Here is a 20,629-nt window from a genome sequence, read left to right as displayed (position 1 = left end):
GCAGAGGGTGTGGGTGCGTGACCCTGGGGTCCTGGGATCGAGTCCCGCGTCGGGCTCCCTGCATGGAGCCTGCTTCTCCCTCCGCTTGTGTCTCTGCCTCTCTCTCTGGGTCTCATGAATAAATAAATAAAACTCTTTAAAAATAGATAAAGTCGAAGTAATATTAAAGGCAAAACTGTCAACACCGCGTTTGGGGATGATGGTATTTTAAAGTGGAATATGCACCCACAGAAGCCAGGAGGCCCGAGGGTTTTCCGGGGCGGATGCTGTTAAGTCAAGGTGTGCTGCGGGAAGTAGGGACGGCTGTGCATTGCACGCTGCAGGGTGGTCCCTAACACGGAACACGCAGACGTGTGGCTGGAGGGTAACGATCTTGTTGTTTTCCGGGACTCTGGCCGAGACTCTTTTACAAGCCCATCATGTTGAAGCCGACCTGTCAGTCAAAAAAACATATCTCAAGAAATTACAGAATCCAATGAGCTCCGCACCTTTCCTTGGTCCTTAAGGGTTCCTCGGAGCGGCATGTCAGTGAGAGCGCTCCCTGCTGCGGGGGCGAGGAACAGCAGCCTGTTCGCGGGCGGCTTCGCTTACCTTTCCCACACATTCCCCGGGTTGGGTCCCAGGGAAGCGCCACACTGAAGAATGTGGACGTGTACGAATTTTCCTTTATTTATTTATTTTTGGCCAAATGCTAAATGAAGAGTTTTTAAAATATGATCAAGTTTCAAACGGGAAGTTCCTAAGCAAATCTGTGATTTAACCAAGCGCAAGGTGTAGACTGAGGGTCAGGGCTCGTCCGCCGATGCAGGCCCCTGGGGGAGGCAGGCCGTGAGCCCACACGTCCAGGGCACCGGCCACAGGGCCACCAGCGCCCACGCCTGGCCCGCCTGCTCCTGGGACAGCCGCGTGCGCGCAGCCTCCTCCTGCCCGGTGGCAGGGCCCGGCGCGCCGTCGAGGCGTCCCCAAGGCGTGGTCTGCTCCTGTCCTCCCGTTTCTGGTTTCCGCGGGGACAGCACTGCAGGCCTCCATGTCACGCCTGGGTGCGCGATGTTCGGGCGCACAAGAGACGCCACGGTGGTGAAATCCGCCTCCCAGTAAGGGATGATGGTAAAGAAAATGTAGGTCCCAGCAGAATGATAGACGCTCCATGTTCTGTGGGAGAAACCGTCTAGGGATCCCTGGGTGGCGCAGCGGTTTAGCACCTGCCTTTGGCCCAGAGCGTGATCCTGGAGTCCGGGGATCGAGTCCCACATCAGGCTCCCTGCATGGAGCCTGCTTCTCCCTCTGCCTATGTCTCTGCTTCTCTCTCTCTCTGTATCTCTCATGAATAAATAAATAAAATATTAAAAAAAAAAAAGAAAAAGAAACTGTCTACTTCTTTCAAATACATCTCCTGGCGGCTCCTTCCCAAGCTTTTCTTTTTAAAAAAAAATAAATAAATTTACTTTTTATTGGTGTTCAATTTGTCAACGTACAGAATAACACCCAGTGCTCATCCCGTCAAGTGCCCCCGTCAGTGCCCACCACCCAGTCCTCCCCACCCCCAGGTCCCTTCCCCTTCCACCACCCCTAGTTCATTTCCCAGAGTTAGGAGTCTCTCCTGTAGGAGCCTCGGTGTCCATCGACAGATGAATGGATAAAGAAGATGTGGTCTCTGTATACAATGAAATATTCCTCAGCCGTTAGAAATGACAAATACCCACCATCTGGTTCAACGTGGATGGAACTGGAGGGTATGATGCTGAGTGAAGTAAGTCAATCGGAGAAGGACAAACATTATATGGTCTCATTCATTTGGGGAATATAAATAATAGTGAAAGGGAATATAAGGGAAGGGAGAAGAAATGGGTAGGAAATATCAGAAAGGGAGATAGAACATAAAGACTCTCAACTCTGGGAAATGAAGTAGGGGTGATGGAAGGGGAGGAGGGCTGGGAGTGGGGGTGACTGGGTGACGGGCACTGAGGGGGGCACTTGACGGGATGAGCACTGGGTGTTATTCTGTATGTTGACAAATTGAACACCAATAAAAAATAAATTTATTAATAAAAAAAGGAGTCTTTCATGTTTTGTCTCCCTTTCTGATATTTCCCACTTATTTTTTCTCCTTTTGTCAACTTCTGACTGCAGGTTCCACGTCCTCCTGGTAGCAGGAGTGTTGGGGCAACACCTGCAGCTCTCTGTGGGGTTCTTGTACCTAAAGTAGGCTCGCCATCGCCTGCCTGCCTGCCTTCCTCCCTTCTTTTTCTTTCTTTCTTTCTTTCTTTCTTTCTTTCTTTCTTTCTTTCTTTCTTTCTTTCTTTCTTTCTTTCTTTCTTTCTTTCTTCTTTCTTTCTTTCTTTCTTTCTTTCTTTCTTTCTTTCTTTCTTTCTTTCTTTCTTTCTTTCTTTTTCTTTCTTCCTTTTAAAGTTTTTATTTAAATTCCGGTACAGGGGATCCCTAGGTGGCTCAGTGGTTTAGCACTTGCCTTCAGCCCACGGCGTGACCCTGGGGTCCCGGGATCGAGTCCCACATCGGGCTCCCTGCATGGAGCCTGCTTCTCCCTCTGCCTGGGTCTCTGCCTCTCTCCGTGTCTCTCAGGAATAAATAAATTAAATAATGGCCCCTGGGTCAATGACAAAAGGGAAATCATTGTTCATATATCACCCTGGGTTGGTCCCCCTGCTGGGGGAAGCCACGAGAGCGACGTTGCCCAGCTAGTAAGTGTGTTTGCTGCACAGAATAAAGCCGGGGAGCAAGTTTGCACTGTCAGGACCACTTCTCTCCAGCTGGTCGGGTTCCAGGTGACTTACCTTCCTTTCTCTTTCCCATGTATTTCAGGATTCGCCACCTAAGTAAGACTTTCTACTTTTTAAAGATTTTATTTAAAAAAATTTACATGTGCTGCTTTCTGGAAAAGAAGGACAATTTTATCATTCACATTTTTTTTTCCCTAACTGATAAAGTTACATGTGTTTTTTCTTTTTATGCCAATCGCCAAATTCTCGTGTCTCTGCAGGATAGTAGCTGGCATGAAAATTGCTTCTCGGATTTCAGTTTAAAAATGCATTAGGAGACATTCTACATAAATTCTGTAAAGAGAAACTGCATCTCCTTCAAATAAACATCCCCCTTTCTCTGCTGTGATTGCAGAATAATAGAGTCTCATGCGAATGAAAAGAAAATTGCCCCAGACGTCTGGCCGATAAAATACAAGTGATGATAAGCATCATGATAAACAGCAGAATCGACGCGGCTGGGGTTTTACTATAATACGGCCCTGGACAAACGTTCTGTCCCGAGTCCTTGAAGACGCAGGAAAGACGGGTGCTAATATGAAGATCGGGTGGTGACCCCTCAGGCTCATTAGTTCCATCTCCGCTGCCACAAGAGCGGCTGGGGTGGGGACCCAGGGCTGCAGAGATCACATCCTCAGGGCTCGAGACACCTGGCTTTCACGCCCCCCCCCCCACCCTGAGATCTGCCCACAGACTGGCCACAGGCCCGTCAGGTGGGACCTGGGGTTCCCCATAGTCAGAGGCGACCCGAGTGACTCACGGGGGTGAAGATGGGGCGGCTAGGGCCCCCTTGCAGATGGAGGGCTCACGGGCCAGGTTCTCATTCCTGGAGGACACCAGAGGCTCCAGGACTGCGTGGGTGGTGGGGAAGGTGCTCCCCCGACCTCAGGCACTTCCCGGGGCGGTCGTGCAACCCAGAGGCAGGTGGGAGTGGTGGAGGTGGCAGGGGAGGTGGTGGCTGCAGGGCCCAGCAGCCCCTCCTCACCCCTCCAGGGCCTCGGGCCCAGGCTGGTGCTGCCCCCCGCAGCTCTGCTTCGGACACAAGATGCCCCGCGGGCTCCCTGCCGCCGCCCAGGCCCCAGCTTGGATGTGCTTCCTCCCATCTGGCCGCTGGGAGATGTTGCCTATTGGCCTCCGGCCCATTGCGGGCCTGTGGACACCGGGCCGTGCCCCTTGCCCCCACGCAGCCAACCCAGGCCAGATGTGCTAGTTCCTTCCCAGCTCAGAGCTGTCCCTGTCCCGACCTGCCCAGGGCCGCCCGCCAGCCTGCCCGCCGCCACCCGACCTGGGCCCTGGGGCACCTCGGGGAGCTCCTTCTGGCTTCCACAGCCTGCTCCCCCACCTGGTCACCCCGGCTTGGCTCCCTCTGACCACCCCCAGCACGGGGCCTACGGGGACCGTCCACTGGTCCGGGTACACGTGCATTTACTGCGTGCGGGGTACACGGTGCGGGAGGCCTGGGGGCATGAGGCTCCCTGGGCAGCGGGGCTAATGAGCGTGTGGCCCGCGACCTGCTGTTCTCCCGCCGGGACAGGACCTCTGGGGCCTCAGAGGACGTCCCCAGCGCGCGGACAGCCAGCCTCGGCCCTGAGCGGGGGTGCTGGTGTGCAGCCCTTGCTCCCCGCCGCGGGCAGCGCCTGCAGACCCCGAAGGGCTGGGGGCGAGTGGCTCCTGCTCCGAGAGCCACACGCTCCTGTCACCACTTGCCACTGCGCCACAGCCGGAAGTCAGCGGCGAGCGCCAAGGCCCCCGCGTCTCTGCGCCAATAAAACTTGGTTCAGGTTCACGGGATCCGCATCCCACGCGGTGCTCACGCTCCAGGAAGCAGTCTTCTCTGTGGATTCTCTTCAACCTTCTAAAGCCGTGGAGACGCTCTTCATCCCCGGGCTGCGCGGCAAGACGGTGGTGGGCTCGGCCGGGCCTGTCCTGCGCTGACCCCCGCCCCCGCCCACCTCTAGGGGGGTCAGAGGGGGGCCCGGCCCCCCGCAGGAGCCTGCTCACACCCCACTGGGCCGCGCCTGACGCAGCCGTGCAGCCTGTGGAGCAAAGCAGGGGGCCTGGGGGCTCAGTGACACCGGGGCCACCTCGTCTCCTGTGGGGCTCGGCGTGTACCTGGCTCTTGACCTCTCCTCAGAGGCCCGCTATCCCCCAGCCAGCAGTCCTCGATGACACAGGCTTCCACGTTCTCAGGATCTTAGAAAGCCGTGACGCAGGACAGAAGGGCGATGCTCCCCCGCCAGCCGGTAGGGTCTGCCCCCATTGGGTGCTTCTGGGCCCGCTTCCCAGGTGACCCCAGGCCCCTGGGCGGCAGGCAGGGCCCCTCCTCCTGCAGCGATGCCCAGAGCTGCGGCAGCCAGTGACTGGGCCTCGGAAGCAGATGACCCCTGTCCCCTGTCCCCGGCACCAGAAGGAGCCGCCAGCCATCTCGTTCCAGTGCTTGCTCTGTTTCGCGTTCAACAGACCTTAATGGGTGCCTCCTATTGCCCACCCTAGGGGCACAGATTGGTGAAGCACACAAACATCTCTGCCCTCACAGCGTTTGTGTTCTAGAATCTTCCTCCACACTGCGGCAGGAAAACCTGGCTTCTCGAGGCACCGAGGGTCTACTCTGGTGCTCATTAAATCCCTCGCCTGCCCACCCAGCTGCAGCGGGGCTCCAGCATCACCCTCCCCACCCGGGACACAGTTTGGGTCTCCTTGCAGGGTCCCTGAGGGCGTCCCATGGCCCGCCACTCTCCGGCCCTTCCCTGTCCCCCATGCTGGCCCGTGTCCTTGCTCCCTGCCCGCGTCCTTCCCCATCAAATCCCAGTGCGATGAACCAGGCCAAGTGCAGCCAACCGCCAAGCTCCCCCCCACCCCCAGAAGGCCCTGCCTCAGCTCCCGGCTCCCTCCGGGTCCTCGCTGTGCAGGTGGACACCTGGGCAGACCCCAGGGTGTGTGGACAACGGTGGCTGCCCGGCAAGACGCACTGAGTTATTTGCTTTCTGCGGCCGGGCCTCTACCGGCAAGTGAGACACAGCTCAGACTCACGTCTGCAGAGCTCAGACAGTTTGATCAGCTTTTTCTTGGTGGATGATAAATACTGAACTAATTGAAATCAAATCAAACTGTGTGGATGTGTGTGGAGCTTCATTAGCGTCCAGGTGACTTGCCAGGCCTGATGGGAACTGCAAAGATAAATGAGACGTGGTTACTGGTCTCAGGGGAGTGGCAGCCACGCTGCCAGCTTGTTACTGGGTGACTAGTGAGTGTCAGTCCTATGCCAAGGGCAACGGCAACAGGTGGTACCTGGAGCCAGGGTGACGGGAGCCTGTCCACATGCAGGAGGGACGGCGTGGGGAGATGAGGAGTGCTGTTTCTGCACCAACGGGCCCCGTGCAGTTCTCGGGGCTCCCAGAATGTCTTGGGGCTGGGGCTGGACGAGCCACGGGGCAGGATGCACGTCTGGAAAATGCACATATCCTTCTGATTATAAGAATAGAAAATAAAGCAAAAAAAAAATCTAAGGAACATTTAAGTTGCCAATGATACTTCCACCCAGAGATAACCATAGTTACCAGTTTTGTGTTTTTCCTGCTTTTCAAAAATTTTATGTAGCATGTAGAATTTTCACATATTAAAGCCTGCTTTAAAGGATAATGTCACTGACTGCACAGCATGCATGGCCAGTGTGACACAGTGTCTTTGCACACCCATCTGTTGATGGGCATTTACATCGTTGAATTCTATTCCTACAATTCACACTTGTGAGAACTTCCTCCTACAGAAACGTTTCCTCTCACTTTCACTTTCTCCTCAAATAAACTCCCAGAAGCGGGATTACCTGTCAAAGCTGAGGGCAAAACTCTTTTCCATTTGGCGCTTGCTTCCCATGAAGGAAATACCAGGTGTCTCCTCCAAACAGGCGTGGAGGTCTCTTCTGGTTTGAATCACCAGCGTTGAACATCGGCACCTGCGTGTGTGAAAGCATGTGTATGTGAGTGTGAGCTCCTGAGTGCGAGTTTGTGTTCATGAATGTGTGTGCACATGCACATGTGAGAGCTTGTGCATGTGTGCATCTGTGTGTGCATGTGTGAACATGTGCACAAGTGCATACATATGAGCATGTGCACGAGTGTGCATGCACATGTGTGCATTTGGGTGTGTGAGGATATGCGTGTGAGCACATGCAGGTAAGCATGTGTGTGCAAGCATGTGACTGCATGCATTGTGTGCATGCATGTAAGCATGTGCATGCAAGCATGTACACGTGGATGTGGGTGAGTGTGTACCCATGTGTGAGAGCATTGTGTGTGTGCACAGGTATGTGCATGCACGTGAGCATATGTATGATTGGTGAGTGGTGCATGTGAGCATGTGCATGTGTACAGGTGAGTGCACATGTGCAAGAATGTTGCGTGTGTGAGTGTGTGCACAGGTATATGCATGCATGTGAGCATATGCATGAGTGGTGAGTGGGTGCATGTGAGCATGTGCATGTGTGAACAGGTGAGTGCACATCTGCGAGAACGTTGTGTGTGTGTGTGCACAGGAATGTGCATGCACGTGAGCATATGCATGAGTGGTGAGTGGGTGTGAGCATGTGCATGTGTGTTCAGGTGAGTGCACATGTGCAAGAACATTGCGTGTGTGAGTGTGCGCACAGGAATGTGCATACACATGAGCATAGGCATGAGTGGTGAGTGGGTGCATGTGAGCATGTGCATGCGAGTGCGTGCAGGAGTGTATGAGTGAGCCAAAATGAGTCGCAGAACAGGATGCACATGACCCTGCTCTGCAGAGACAGCTGGGGACTGAGCTGTTCTGTGGTCCTGTCCCAATGCCAAAACTCCGCCTCCCCTCTGTCCGAGAGGTCATCCCGTGTAGACAGTGACGTGACCCCAGTGATGCTGACGTAACGCTGGGGCTTGGGTCACTCACATCGCGCACCCTACACCCGGGCTGCTCCTGAAGTTCGGGAGAACAGTGCAGATCCGATCCTGGCTGCTAACCTGCCCGGTGCCTCCTGTGCCTGCCTCCCCCCGCGTCTCGGGACGTAACGCCGCTCTGTCACCTGTACAGGGTCTCGGTCGGTCACGTCACAGTCGTTCCTGTAACTGAGTTGCAGGCTGCCTTATTTCTAATAGGTCATGACATTTAAAAACCAGTAAGCGAGGACCTGTAGGTCAACATGGCAAAGCAAATTTGTGCTTTAAAATCCTCTGTTCCCGGGACAGAAGAACTACGACGTGCAAGAGGGAGAGCGAGATGGAACAAGCCTCCACACGACAGGTGTGTGTCTCTGGGGACAAGAAGAGAGCCCGCTGGGGGGCATTTCTAGTGACTGCTGGGCCCGGGGGTCGCTGGGCGCCAGGGGGCAGGCCCGTGCGGGCTGGGCCTCGGCCTCCCCCTGCGCAGGCTCCGGGCAAGAGGGGCTGCACCACGTCACCAGGTTGCGAGGGCCGAGGGGACCGACCGACGGCCAGAACCCCGAGATCCCCACGTGGGCTGGTGGAGGTGGCTGAGGGCAGGTGTTCACAGGAGGAGAGAGAGAAAAATACCCGCCCTCACCAACCGTGCCTGAAAACCCAAGCTCTGGGCCATGTGAAGGGACCCACCCGCACCAATGCGGCAGCGGGTGCTGTAAAACACAGGCCTGCGGGGTGCGGCGGCCAGGTGGGCTCTCTTTCCTCACACTCCATCGGTTGTGCAAAATCGGACCGTGTTGCAATCTGCGTTGTGCATTCTGTTCTTTCCAGGGGTAACATGTTAGTACATGCAAGGGGCTGAACCGTGTCCCCCCAGGACCCACCCGGGAAGCCCGAACCCCCGGACCTCAGGCATGACGGTTTGCAGATGGGGTCAGTGATGGAGGTACAATGAGGCCACTGGGGTGGGCTCTAATCCCATAGGACTGGCATCCTCGTGGGAAGGGGACATCAGGACACAGACCAGCAGAGAGGACAGCCACGTGGGGACACAGGGAAGAGACGGGCCCATGAGAGGCCCGAGAGACCAGCCTGGAGCCAGCGGGATGCCTGGGGACCCAGCCAAGGGCAGCCGAGGGCCTCGGGTTCTTGCTTTCTCTGTTGGCTTTTTCTTCTGTTGCTGCAGCACATTTTCAAATAACTTCCAAGAAAGGTACAAACCCAGATGCTTCTGGAAGCTTCTGTGTGTCTGGCGGTCCTCGGCGGACCCGCAGTATGGCTCCTGCCTGGGTGCAGAGCTCCACCTGGGCCTCCCTGGGAGTCTAGAATTTCCAGGGACCCTTCAGATGTCTACTCAGGTCTAGTCCCTCTGCTGGTGAGGGACTGGTCTAGTCCCTCTGCTGGTCTAGTCCCTCTGCTGGTGAGGGACCTGACCAGTCCCTGCCTTATTTGCGCCTCAGCCAGGACCCCAAAGCCATTCACGGATCCCCTTGAACTTAACCCGAACGTCTCCCTGCGTGTTTTCGTGGAAGCTCCTAGAATCCTGCCTTTATCCTTGGCATCTCCCAGGCAGTTACACAAGAGGTGGACTCTGTGGGTCTGTTCCCATCAGTGCCGTCACCTCCTGGTGGCCTCCGGGACAGCAGCTTCTCCATGTTACCCCAGGGACTGACCAGAACCCCCCTGTGCAGCGGAGGCCATCCTGCCCCGACGCTCTGTCTGGTTTTAGCCTCTCCTCTCATACTTTCTCGGCCAGCTCTCAGACCCGTTTTTACCCGAACACTTGGTTTCTTTCCCAAAAGGTCACTCTCAGTCTCCGAGTGTCCCTTTGTCTGGTATCTGGTTTTTATGTCTGTTCCTCTTCCTGAATAGCTCTGAAAGCACAAACTCAAAGATACTTTGGGAAGAGCTCTTATGTTGCCGAGCCGTGGAGGGGGGTCTCTCCTGGCCTCACCCTCTGCTGTGGGCTCTCCCCCGGGTCTCTCCTGAGCCCTGAGTGGCCTCTTTCGGTCCATGAGAGCACAGGCCTAGCTTCCTAGCTTCAGGGGCCTGAAGGCGTGGTTGCTGGTGCCGCTGCTGGGTGTTTGTTCCACCCCATGCCTGGCCTCAGTATTTGCACTGACCTTGACCTCTGTGTGCTCACCTTGACCTCTGCGTGCCCACCTTGACCTCAGAGTTCCCACCTTGACCTCCACGTGCTCACCTTGACCTCTGCGTGCCCACCTTGACCTCCGTGGCCTGGGCAGACCTCCAGATGCTCTTGCTGTGACTTGCCTCGCTCTGTCCCTGTGCACACGCACCCGTCAGCTCACCTCAGGTCACCCACTCGCCTGGGCGCACCTTTCCTTCCCTCTTTGCTGGGTGTGTTCTCTTTGCTGTGCATCCGGGGGGCGAGGTGGCACCGTCCCCAGAGGAATGAAGGTGAAGGCATGTTGGCCTTTGCTGCCTCGAGTACGGATGACAAAACAGCATCTCCTCGGGGCTCCAGTTTACATGTCTTGGCTCACTTTGCTTCCCATCTGTGCTGGTCACCTGTATCCCCTTGGGATAGGACGCTTTGCACTCTGGCTTCGTGATTTTCTTGACTCGTACGAGCTCTTTACATGTAAAAAGCCGTTCACCCCTCTCCCCTTATTTGCCACCAATGCTGTTCGTGGTGTGACTTAGGAATATGAAGGAGAGTAAACCCGTGGTGACAACTGCGTCCTGACCAGTCCCTGCCTTATTTGCGCCTCAGCCAGGACCCCAAAGCCGTTCACGGATCCCCTTGAACTTAACCCGAACGTCTCCCACACACCATTTTGAGAGCCCCACCTGGCCTCCTCCCACCTCCACAGAGTAGGACGGAAGCCAGATCGGTCCTGGGGGCGTCCAGATTCCCTGGGGACAATGGCCTGTGCTCCCTGGAATTACTGTGACTTGAACTTGATGTTTTTGTATCTGTAAGAATCAGGTGGAGCCAACCTGCTTCTCGGGAAAGCCACTTGACGGCCTTCTGTGTGACTGCATGTAGGCCGGCTACATGAACCAGCTACGTGTCTGCCCAGCGGAGCTTTGAAAGCTGCTCCGACTCCTTCAGTTGTTCTCTACAAGCAAACAGAACTATGTCCAGAAAGCCCAACGGCCTAAAGTACTCCCGATGTCACCGCAGCACGATGGTCAGCTTTCTGCCCTAAGAGTCCACCTGCGAGCGTTGTCATCCTGAGTGTCAAGTGGGTTTGCACCACCTCCCTCCCAGTTACCGGGCCGATCCAACGAGGCGGCCCCGGCATCTGGCAGCTCGGGCCCCGTGACCAGGCACCGGGGGCCAGGAGCTGGAACAGCATCCGTCCTCCCCTGGCGCTGGACATCCGAGATCCAGGTGGGAGGGGTCCCTCCTGAGGCCTCCTCTGGGTGAGCGGACAGCCATGTCCTTCCCGGGTCCTCCCGGGGTCGTCCCTCGGTGCGGGTCTGCATCCTGATGTCCTCTTCTAATGAGGACACAGTCACACTGGAGCAGGGCCCACTCTAGTGACCTCGTTTGCCTCATCACCTCTTTAAGGACCCCTCTCCACGTAGAGACCTGTTCTGAGGTCCTGGGAGGTAGAGAGGAGACACGATCCAGCCCCCCATGCCTGTGTAGGAGCCTCCTGGGATTTAGTGTGCAATGTGTGCCTTCTACCTGTCTGCAGGTATCTGGAAAGAGTCCCTAAAGGGGTGATGTAAGGGACACAGGGTATCCGGGTCCCCGTCCCCAGAGCTGGTGACCATCAGAGCAAGGGCTGCGGTCGGGGTGCTTGTGGCTCAGGAGCCAGGCCTGTAGAACCTGGCAACACGGTCCCCCTTCCCCCGGAGCGCTTGGCATCAATATTTGCTGCTGCTGAATCATCACAGGGCTATGGTGCCCCTTGGAGCAGATTTCCCCAATCTTCCCTAAAACAGTAGCAGGCTGGTGACTCATGAAGTTTTGTAACTGAGAGCCTGTCAGGTCCTCAGGACATATGTCCCCCAGCTTGGGGTGGGAGGGGATGCTGCTGGCCCACACGATTAGAGGGAACAGGACCTCGGCTTACCTGGCCGGTGGCTCTGGCTCCCGGAGCCTCGCACACCTGCTCTGCCTTTGTCGTGGCGGCCCCGTGCTGCACTGGCCTCAGCGAGCATCGGAACATGCCAAGGCCCAGGGAGGATTCTGGCCCCGACCCCTCGTTGTCTTGCTGTGTGACCTCAGGGGGGTCCCTGCCAGCAGGAGCCTTGGGGTCCCCACCAGGAAAACAGGAAAGCTGACCTCTGAGGGCTTGTGGGTTTGCTGCCCAGGAGGGAGGCTTTGGCGCCAGCCCTGCCCCTCCCCGGTGGGCAGAAGCGGGGTCTGGGGTGATGCTGGGTCTCGAGACTGGGAGTTTACTTGGGTCCCCTTCCTATTGGGAGCTCGGCACTTGTCTCAGGGGACAAAGTTTTGAACTCCTTGAGGAAACTCCTTCTGAGTGAATGAGTTGCCTTCCTTTCCAATTTTGTTCAGCGTAAGGGAATGTTGTCTGTGTGAGGAGAACTTGGCTTCAGAAGGGTCTGTCTCCAGAGCCTGCAAATGAGGGATCCTCGTTTCTCCTGTAAAAGCAGCATGTGGTGCCTCGCAGGGGGCGGCCGGGCCGGCTGAGCTCAGGATGGCAAGCCATGTGATTGTCCTACCTCTGGTCTCTGGGGCCCCTGCACACTGTGTCCCAGGGTGGCACTCCCAGCAAGCACCGGGCTGCCCCTGTCTCTGCATTTCCGCCAGCACCAACCTGGCGACCTTCTAGAGGCCGGCCATCCTGACACGTGTGAAGGGACATCTGTGCGTTTGATTTGCGTTTCCCTGGTGGTGAGTGATGTTGAGCGTCTTTTCACGGGCCCATGGGCCATCTGGATTGGCTGTCTTCTTTCTAGGTACCTTGCCCATTTTTAAATGCTTTTTGTTTGTTTGCTATTAAATTATATAATTTCCTTATTTATTCCAGATATTATCCTGTTATTAAATGTATGCTTTGCAAATATTTTCTCCCCTTCCACCGGCTGCCTTTTCGTTCTGTTGCCTGCGCCGTGCAGAAGCTTTCTCGTGTGATATAGTCCCACTTGTTTATTTTTGCTTTCATTGCCTTTGCTTTTGGTGTCAGATCCAAGAAATCACTGCCAAGACCGATGTCGAGGAGTTTTTCCCGATATGTTCTTCTATGATTTTTGTGGTTTCAGGTTTCATGTTCAAGTCTTTAATCCATTTTGAATTGATTTTTATATGTGATACACCCCACGTTTGCTGTAGGTTTGTCCACAATCGCCAAGATATGGAAACATCCTGAGCGCCCGTTGATGGGTGAATGGATAAGGAAACTGGTCCATGTACTACTAAGTATGATAGAAAACACATATATGATGGGATGTATTCACCCATATAAAGAAGGAAATCCTACGGTTTGCAACAACGTGGATGAACCCAGGGGTATTATCCTCAGCGTAGGAAGCCAGAGAAGGGTAAATCCTGCCTCGTGTCACTTACACGTAGAATCTAGATAAACAGGTTGAACTCACAGAGGCAGTATAATCGTGGTTGCCTCGGGCTGGGGGTGGTAGAAGGGGGGTGTCGGCCAAACTTCCAGTCACAAAGTCAGCATGTGGGGGAGACCGTGCAGCACGGTGACCACGGCCAGCAGTGTGTGCTACACCCTGGAAATGGGTAGAGGAAGTGGATCAGGGACGTTCTCACCAAGAGAAAAAAAGAAGGTGACGCTGTGAAGTGATGTGTTAATTACCCTGCTTGTTGTGATTATTTCAGCATGTAAGTCTATCAAATCATCACAGCATACACTTTAAATAGATTACAATTTTGTCAATTATACTTCAATAAAGCTGGAAAAAAAACAGCAAAGTCAACAGACCCTCAAACTTCATCACTTTCTAATTACGTTATCACTTCTTACTATTTTCTTGAGGGTATTTCTGCGGCAATTGCATCTGTACGGCGAGCATGCTCTACAAAGGCGCTATGTATATTATTTTATCCCTGTTATTTTTTCCTAGAGGTGATTGTGAAGCTTTTACTAGTGCACAGCTGATTCTACTCTTAAAACACCTTAGGTCATTGAAAAAAAAAAAAAGAAAAAAAAACACCTTAGGTCACTTTCTTGCTTGGGAATTGTCATCAGCCTTTCTCTGCTACGAGGGGAGCAGTCAATCTCGGTGGATCATCCGGGAACCCAGGAACAATGACCCCAGCTTCTTGCCCTCTGCTACCATCCGTAAATGTTTTCTTCTCCACATATATGTTCATTCCAGTCCCATAAAACTCTAATGGATGATAACTTCTAGCCCTGCCCCCACTCAAGGGCTAATTGCTGTAGTACAGCTGCTACTGTCTTAAGTTGAGGATTAAGGAGACGTGTACAGGTGCCCAGTGGTGAGGGTTAATTTTATGTAGCTTGGCTAGGCTATGATGCCGTTTTTGGTAAAAAAAAAAAAAAAAAATTTGCTGTGAAGATATTTTTGAGATGTGGCTGACACGTACATCATGCACTCTGCCCCTGAGTAGAGCAAAGAGCCGTCCTCAATGTGGGAGGGCCTGGTCCAGTGAGGTGAAGGCCCTCAGAGCACAGACCTAGGTCTCCTGCAGCAGAAGAAGCCCTGCCTGAGGTTCCAGCTCACTGACCCACTGTGCGGACTTGGGTGGTGCCACACTCACAGGAGCCAATTCCTGAAAATCTCTCTCTAGCTGCCGACATCCTGTTAGTTCTGCTTCTCTGGAGAACCGTGATGAATACATCAAGGAAAGCTCACTGAGCTGCAAAGGGAAACGATGGAGGAAGAAAGAGGCAGAACCGCTGGACTGCGTCAAATGTGTGATATGTGTGTGCCTGGACCACCAAACGCAGAATTCCGTACCTGGAGGAGTAATCCTCTAAAATGGAAGGACAAATAGGTAATTTCTAAGACAAAGTGGAGGGAACCCATTGCCACCAGCCATGGCAGGACAATGTTAGAAGGGATCCTCCAAGTAGGAGATCATCAGATCCTCGCCTCCTCGTTGTGACCAGAAGGCTGCTGGACAGGCTGTAGCTCAAGGCGTTGTTCTTAGTTGATCTGAAGACTAATTGTTTTTCAAACCAATAGCAACAATATGTAGGGTGACTAAGTGAAAGAAATGATATCAAGGCAAAGGCACAATTTAGAGACAGGCAGCGCCTCTGTGCCCGTGGAGCTGTAGGGTATCACTTTGAAGGTGAGCTAGGATTAGTTAAAACTGCACAGTGTAATCTCTAAGGCAACAACTCAAATTATAAAAAGAAGTATAAATGCAATGATAAGAAAATATAACAACCAACCCTATAAAATGCTCGCAAAACCACAAAAGGCACAATATGAAGGGGGGAAACAGGACATAAGCAATAGTATGAATAAAAAACTGTCATGAAGATAGTAGATATCGATCCAATCATGTTGATAATCTTTTTTTTTTTTGATAATCATTTTGATTGAGACAATTAGGAGACAGAGACTCACAGAGTGAACTGTACTGTATGTACAGTATGCCGGAACCCAACTGTATGTTGTCTGTGGGAGATCCTTATTAAAGTAGATATTTAGATTGATTTAAAGAAAGACATGGAGAAAGAACTGCCATCCTGCTCATCAGACACTGATTGAAAGAAAGCTGGGGGAACTCTATTAATTTTGGACCATATTGACTTTTGAACAAGAAAAAGGATCAAGGATGAAGAGCAACATAAGGATAAAGGGGCTGATCCTCCCAGAAGCCACAGTAGCACTAAACACATGCACCCAACAATCTGTGAAAAGTACATCAAAATACATAAGGCAAACAGAACCATGTGGAGAGGTGTGCAGGCCCACACCTGCGGATGGAGACCCAATGCCCTCTGTCAGTCAGTGATGCAGCAGTCGGGCCAGGGTGTGTCCAGTGCAGAGGCCTGCAGAGCAGTGACCACCTGGGTCTGACCTACACCTACGGAGTTCTCCACCCAACAGCAGAACATGCGGAGCGCTCAGCACAACAGACCACATTCTGGGCCATACAACACACCTTAGCTGATTTAAAAGACTAGAAATGATACCAAGTAGGTGCTCAGACAACAGAGAAATTAAACGTGAAGTGAATAACAGGGAGATGGATGGAAAAATCCCCAAATATATGGAGAGTAAGGAACGTGCTTTCAATAATCCATAAATCAAAGAAGACTCCAGAGAAACTGCAGAATATTTCAAACCAAATGAAAATGAAAATTTGTTGGAAGCAGTGAGAACAGTGCTTACTGGGAGATTTTTCGTATAGAAGAGAAGTCTTAAATCGATAATCTGAGCCACAGGACCTAAGCTCAAGAACCTACAACTGAAGAGCAAAATGACCCGAGAGCAAGCAGGAGGTAGAAAAGACAAGAACAGAAATCAGTGAAATGAAAACTATAAAAGCAACAGGGAAGGCATCCCCCACAAACACAATGCACACCCACAACCACATACACGCATGTGCACACCCCCCACATGCACGCAGGCACACCCACCCACATGCGTGCACACACATGCGCACACCCCCAACCACACACATGCACACACACGACCACATGCATGCATGTGCACACCCACACCCACATACACATATGCACACTCATGTGCACACCCACAACCACTCATGCTCACACATGCATGCCTACACACCCATGCCTCAGTAGACCCACATGCATATACCCACACCCTCCACTCCCCCAACACATGCACACACAACCCATACCCCCCCCACAGACACCAGCACTCACACCCCACATATACACACGTGTGCACACAGACCCTTGCACATCCTGCTCTCCTCTGGCCTTCCAAGAGCTGGGGTTCCTTGCGGTCCTCTGGCATCTCCCCTTCCCACCACGTGGAGGTTCTGTTTGGAAGGACCAGGCTCTTCTCTGTTGCACCGGAGCTGGAGGGATGGGCTGTGTCCTCCAGGCTGGGCCCGGGATGTGCAGAAGCCTCATGAACAACCTGGCCTCCTCATGCGTATTCACACGTCACCAGGGGCACATCAACTCCACACCAATTCCAAACCCGGACTCCTTTCTTGTTAAATCTGCTGGGTTGAGACTAACCTCAACTCCCTAACCTGTCCCAACCCGGATTTGAGGAACACAGGAGGGGTCACCCACCTGTAGGTCAAGTGCTCCCACTGACCTGAGCACCGTCCAGGGAGGTGCTGGGTGGGGCCGCCACTTCCATCTGGGCATTGTCGCATGGGCCCTTCCCTGCGCCCCTTCCATCTCAGAGGTGAGGACACCTACTCTGGGTGTGCGGGGGCCTGCTGCTTCGTGGCGCACAGCCACCCCACCTTCAGGACACAGAGCTACCTCGCCTCCGCTGACGGCTCCTGTGAAGTGTGTCCCTTATTCTCACCTTTGTTTTCACTTTTCAGTATGGAATCGCTCAGATGTGCATCGATGTTGACTGAATATTAAGTGGCTCCTCATACCCTCACCACGTGGATTCCTTTGTCAGTGTGTGGTTCTCTGCTCCTGTGCGGGGACATGCGTCACACGTGGGGGCAGCCAGCCTGTGTCGCTTTGGCATTCTCCCCTAAGAATTAAAGACATTCCTTAGGATCCCAATCCCATTGTCACATCAGAGAAAGTTAGCAATGGCCTTTCCCTATTATCTTATGTCAAATCCCAAGTTGAAGATCAAATGTCCCCCATTGTCGCCAAGGCGTGTTTAACACGCGGTTGGTGCGAATCGAAGACGGCAGTTTTGATTTCGTGTTCCTGACGTCCTTCACCACCTTGACTTGTTGGCAGGCTGGTTGGCCCCCCGGGGCGCACCGTCCTGGCCCCGTGGACTGGGAGAGGCTCCCACGGCCCTGGGGCGGCTCTGGCCCTGGGACGCTGTCGCCGATGCAGCCCTCGGGACTGGGAGCTGAGCCATGCGGGTGCATCTGGAAGCCGGGGTGCCCCCTGCCTCGGCCTCCCTGGATGAGCCTCGCCTGGGTCAGGTGCCCACCAGGGGCGCGAGGGGGATCCTCTCACTGCCGCCTCTGGCTGTCATCTGGCCTCCCTCCATAGGAAGGGGTTTTGATCTGCTGGGCGGGCGGGGGGGCGCCTCATGGTTTGCAGGGAGCCCCTCATTTCCAGGGGAACGGCTCCTATGGCCCTTGCTTCCAGCAGAGACCAATTAGGGTGGCTTTCACTCGCTCGCTGGTGCTCTCTCTCTGGGAGTTATTAGGGACTCATGGATTTTTACAGACGACATGTGTCTGAGTCAACTAGTCATTTTTCTTGCTGATGCCCTGGCCGTCCCCATGTTGCTCAGTGGGATCCCTGTGAAGCTCACTCCGTCATCCTTCATCCTAATGTGGGATTTGTCATGTCAGATATTCTTTGGGAACAAATGTGAAGACTTTGCATTTATTTCAGTCGGACCTGATCCGTCGTCTGAGGCCGGTGAGGCAGTGTCAGAGGCCTGGGGTGGGCGCAGGCCCAGCCCCCACACTTGCCAGCCCGCGGCACCTGGCAAGCACAGCAAACTGCTTGCTGGCAGCCCCACGCGTGGAGAGGACACACGTCCACGCGCCCATACCGGTCCGTGGCACCATTTGCCTTCAGCGTCGCGGAGCATAAGATTTCCCTGTGGGCTGGATGGTCACCCCCTGGCCCTCAGGAGGAGCTGCAGGGAGGGGGTCTGGGTGACTCAAAGCCTGTGTGTCACGCCAGAGTCACCCTCATGTCCCCTGAGAGCAATGGCTTAGGTGTGTGGCCCACCGTGGGACCGGCCCGAAGCGGGGCTGCCTGTGTGCAGCGTCGCAGTGACCTCATGTGACAGGGACTGCGAAGAGGCAGGAGCAGGAAGGCAGTGGACGTGCCAGCGGGGGACTCACCGTGTCCCAGCCCTGAGCCTCATCCTCCACTTCCAGGAGAGGACGCCCGGGCCCGCACCTGCCACCCGCTCTGAGCACCTTGCAGCACCGGGGCCCGCGGGACCATGGGGGCCGCTGCGCAGGGAGTTCTGTCTGTGGTCGTCCCCCGGCCCCAGGATGCAGGGGGCTGTTTCTGCGACATGCACCGGCAGCACCCGCACTGAAGTCCGCCACGCACGCGGCATGCGGGGTCCCGCACGCTGTGGTCAGCGGCCCTCCCGGTGGCTCCGTGCTGCCTGCGGCTGGGAGCTGGTGGCCGTGCTTTCTTCTCACCGCCTGGGACATGAGTCCCTGCGCTCCCGGGGCAGCGGGTCCCCTGCTAAAGGTCGCAACGGCGTCACAAAGAGGATTAGGAAGTTGGTCATTTCACCTCATTCGCCAAACTATGCCCATTGCTTGGGCAGGTGGAGGGCGGAAAGCGCACGGGGGCTGCATTTAGCCACATCAGGGTGTGGGTGTTCTGGGGCCTGGCCCGGCAGAGCTCTGCACATTTGCCTCGACAGACGCAGTCATGCAGCCTCCCCTCAGCTCCTATTTCATGTCAGTTTAAGGTTCCCGAAGTTGAACACAAAATGGATTCAAGCATATTTTAAACCATGGTTGTTTTCTTTTCAGACAAATATAGTTTTTTTTTTAAATAAAAAAATGGTGTGTGTTTTCCAGGACTCCAGTCCATGCAGAGTTTAGCCTGAGCTCTCGAGGTCTTTACTCTCTGGCTGCTTATTCATGCCCTGGGTCTGTATCCCCCGGCAGGACGGTCAGGTGTCGCCGTTGCCTGGACCTGTAACACCCATCATTAGCTCATAGGCTCTGGGGTGTCGGTGCCCTGGGTAAATCAAGAAGTTGGAACTCGGCTCGACAGCTCACCCGTGTTGGCGTGGTGGTCCTAGTGAGCGCCTGGCCTGCTCCTTGAAGCCGCAGAGTGGCTTCTTTTGCTCCAGCCATCACGTCACCCTCCAGGCAGGAATGCACCTGGAGGGTGCACTCTGCTCACCTCCCAGCACCCTTCAGGGAAGGGGGGCCAGTTTAGTAAAAAGCAGTGAACCATTTGACCTTTTAATTGTTTAGGAAAAAAATGATATATATATATATATGTATGTATGCATATATAATATAAAAACCATCCTAAAATGCTCTAAAGGGAAAAAAATGGAGAAGGAAAAAATCTCAGGGGAAAATCTGTCAAATTTTTTTTCATTTTCCCTAAATTGGAGACATTAGGAATAACTTCTGCTCACAATTTATGAAGTTGGTCAACAAGTCATGTGTAAGGTGAGGTTTAGCTACTATTTTATTTTTTCCGTATCAAGACCATCCTGCCTCTAGAGCACACGGCGTCAGGGGAGAAGCAGGGAGCACAAGCCCTGGGTAGTCGGTACCCGGGGCCTCCAGGCGATGAGCCCCTGCAATCCCTAACCTGGGGCAGGGAGAAGGGGAAGGTCTGGAAGGTTCTGGGAGGTTCCTAAGGCTTTAGTGAAGCCAGGACTTATGGACAATGCACAGATCACAGAAAACATCTGACTACTTTTTTGAGTAAAATCAGGGAAAAAGTAAGAGACGGCACAGACTTTACCTGAGAGTGGCTTTGTCTACACAGAGTGTCAGAGCCTCCTTTACCTCGACCAGGAGCCTCAGCTCACCCCCACGAACCAGGAACCACGGTCCAGCCACACAGTGCACTGTCATCGGCCCTAGAAAGGGAGGGACTCCTGGCACCTGCTGCAGCGTGGACGCTCCCGGAGGGCATGATGCTCGTGTGTAAGCCCGTCACCGAGGGACAGAGCGTGCAGTCCCACCTCTGTGTGACCCACAGACACAGGGCGGCTGAGCGAGGGGGCCAGGCCAGAGCCAGGGAGGCGGCCGGGATCTCGGCCAGCGCTACTGACTCCCACACAGAAATATCTGTCCAGAGGTGGGCCTTCTGCTAACTGTCCTTGTCACGATAAAAGCGCAAGCGGAAAGCAAGAGAAAGAAGAAAGCCCTGCCCGGCCTGATCCGGAGGCTGTGGTGCTCGCCCACCCACCTGTCCGTCC

The 20,629-nt window shown here is 54.2% G+C and overlaps 1 long non-coding RNA gene across 1 annotated transcript; it reads right to left on the bottom strand.

Annotated features, from left to right (window-relative positions):
* Nucleotides 1-4,761: 4,761 nt before the first annotated feature.
* LOC112665230 (uncharacterized) lies at nt 4,762-8,035 on the bottom strand. Its single transcript, XR_007402800.1, has 3 exons — nt 6,601-8,035; nt 6,066-6,221; nt 4,762-5,944 (listed from the first exon to the last, which is right to left on the bottom strand). It is a non-coding gene; the product is annotated as an uncharacterized LOC112665230 (long non-coding RNA).
* Between the last annotated feature and the right edge of the window lie 12,594 nt (nt 8,036-20,629).

This window comes from Canis lupus, chromosome 16 (genome assembly GCF_003254725.2).
Source record: "Canis lupus dingo isolate Sandy chromosome 16, ASM325472v2, whole genome shotgun sequence".
Classification (NCBI taxonomy): domain Eukaryota; kingdom Metazoa; phylum Chordata; class Mammalia; order Carnivora; family Canidae; genus Canis; species Canis lupus.
This window is presented reverse-complemented; position numbering and strand designations above follow the sequence as displayed.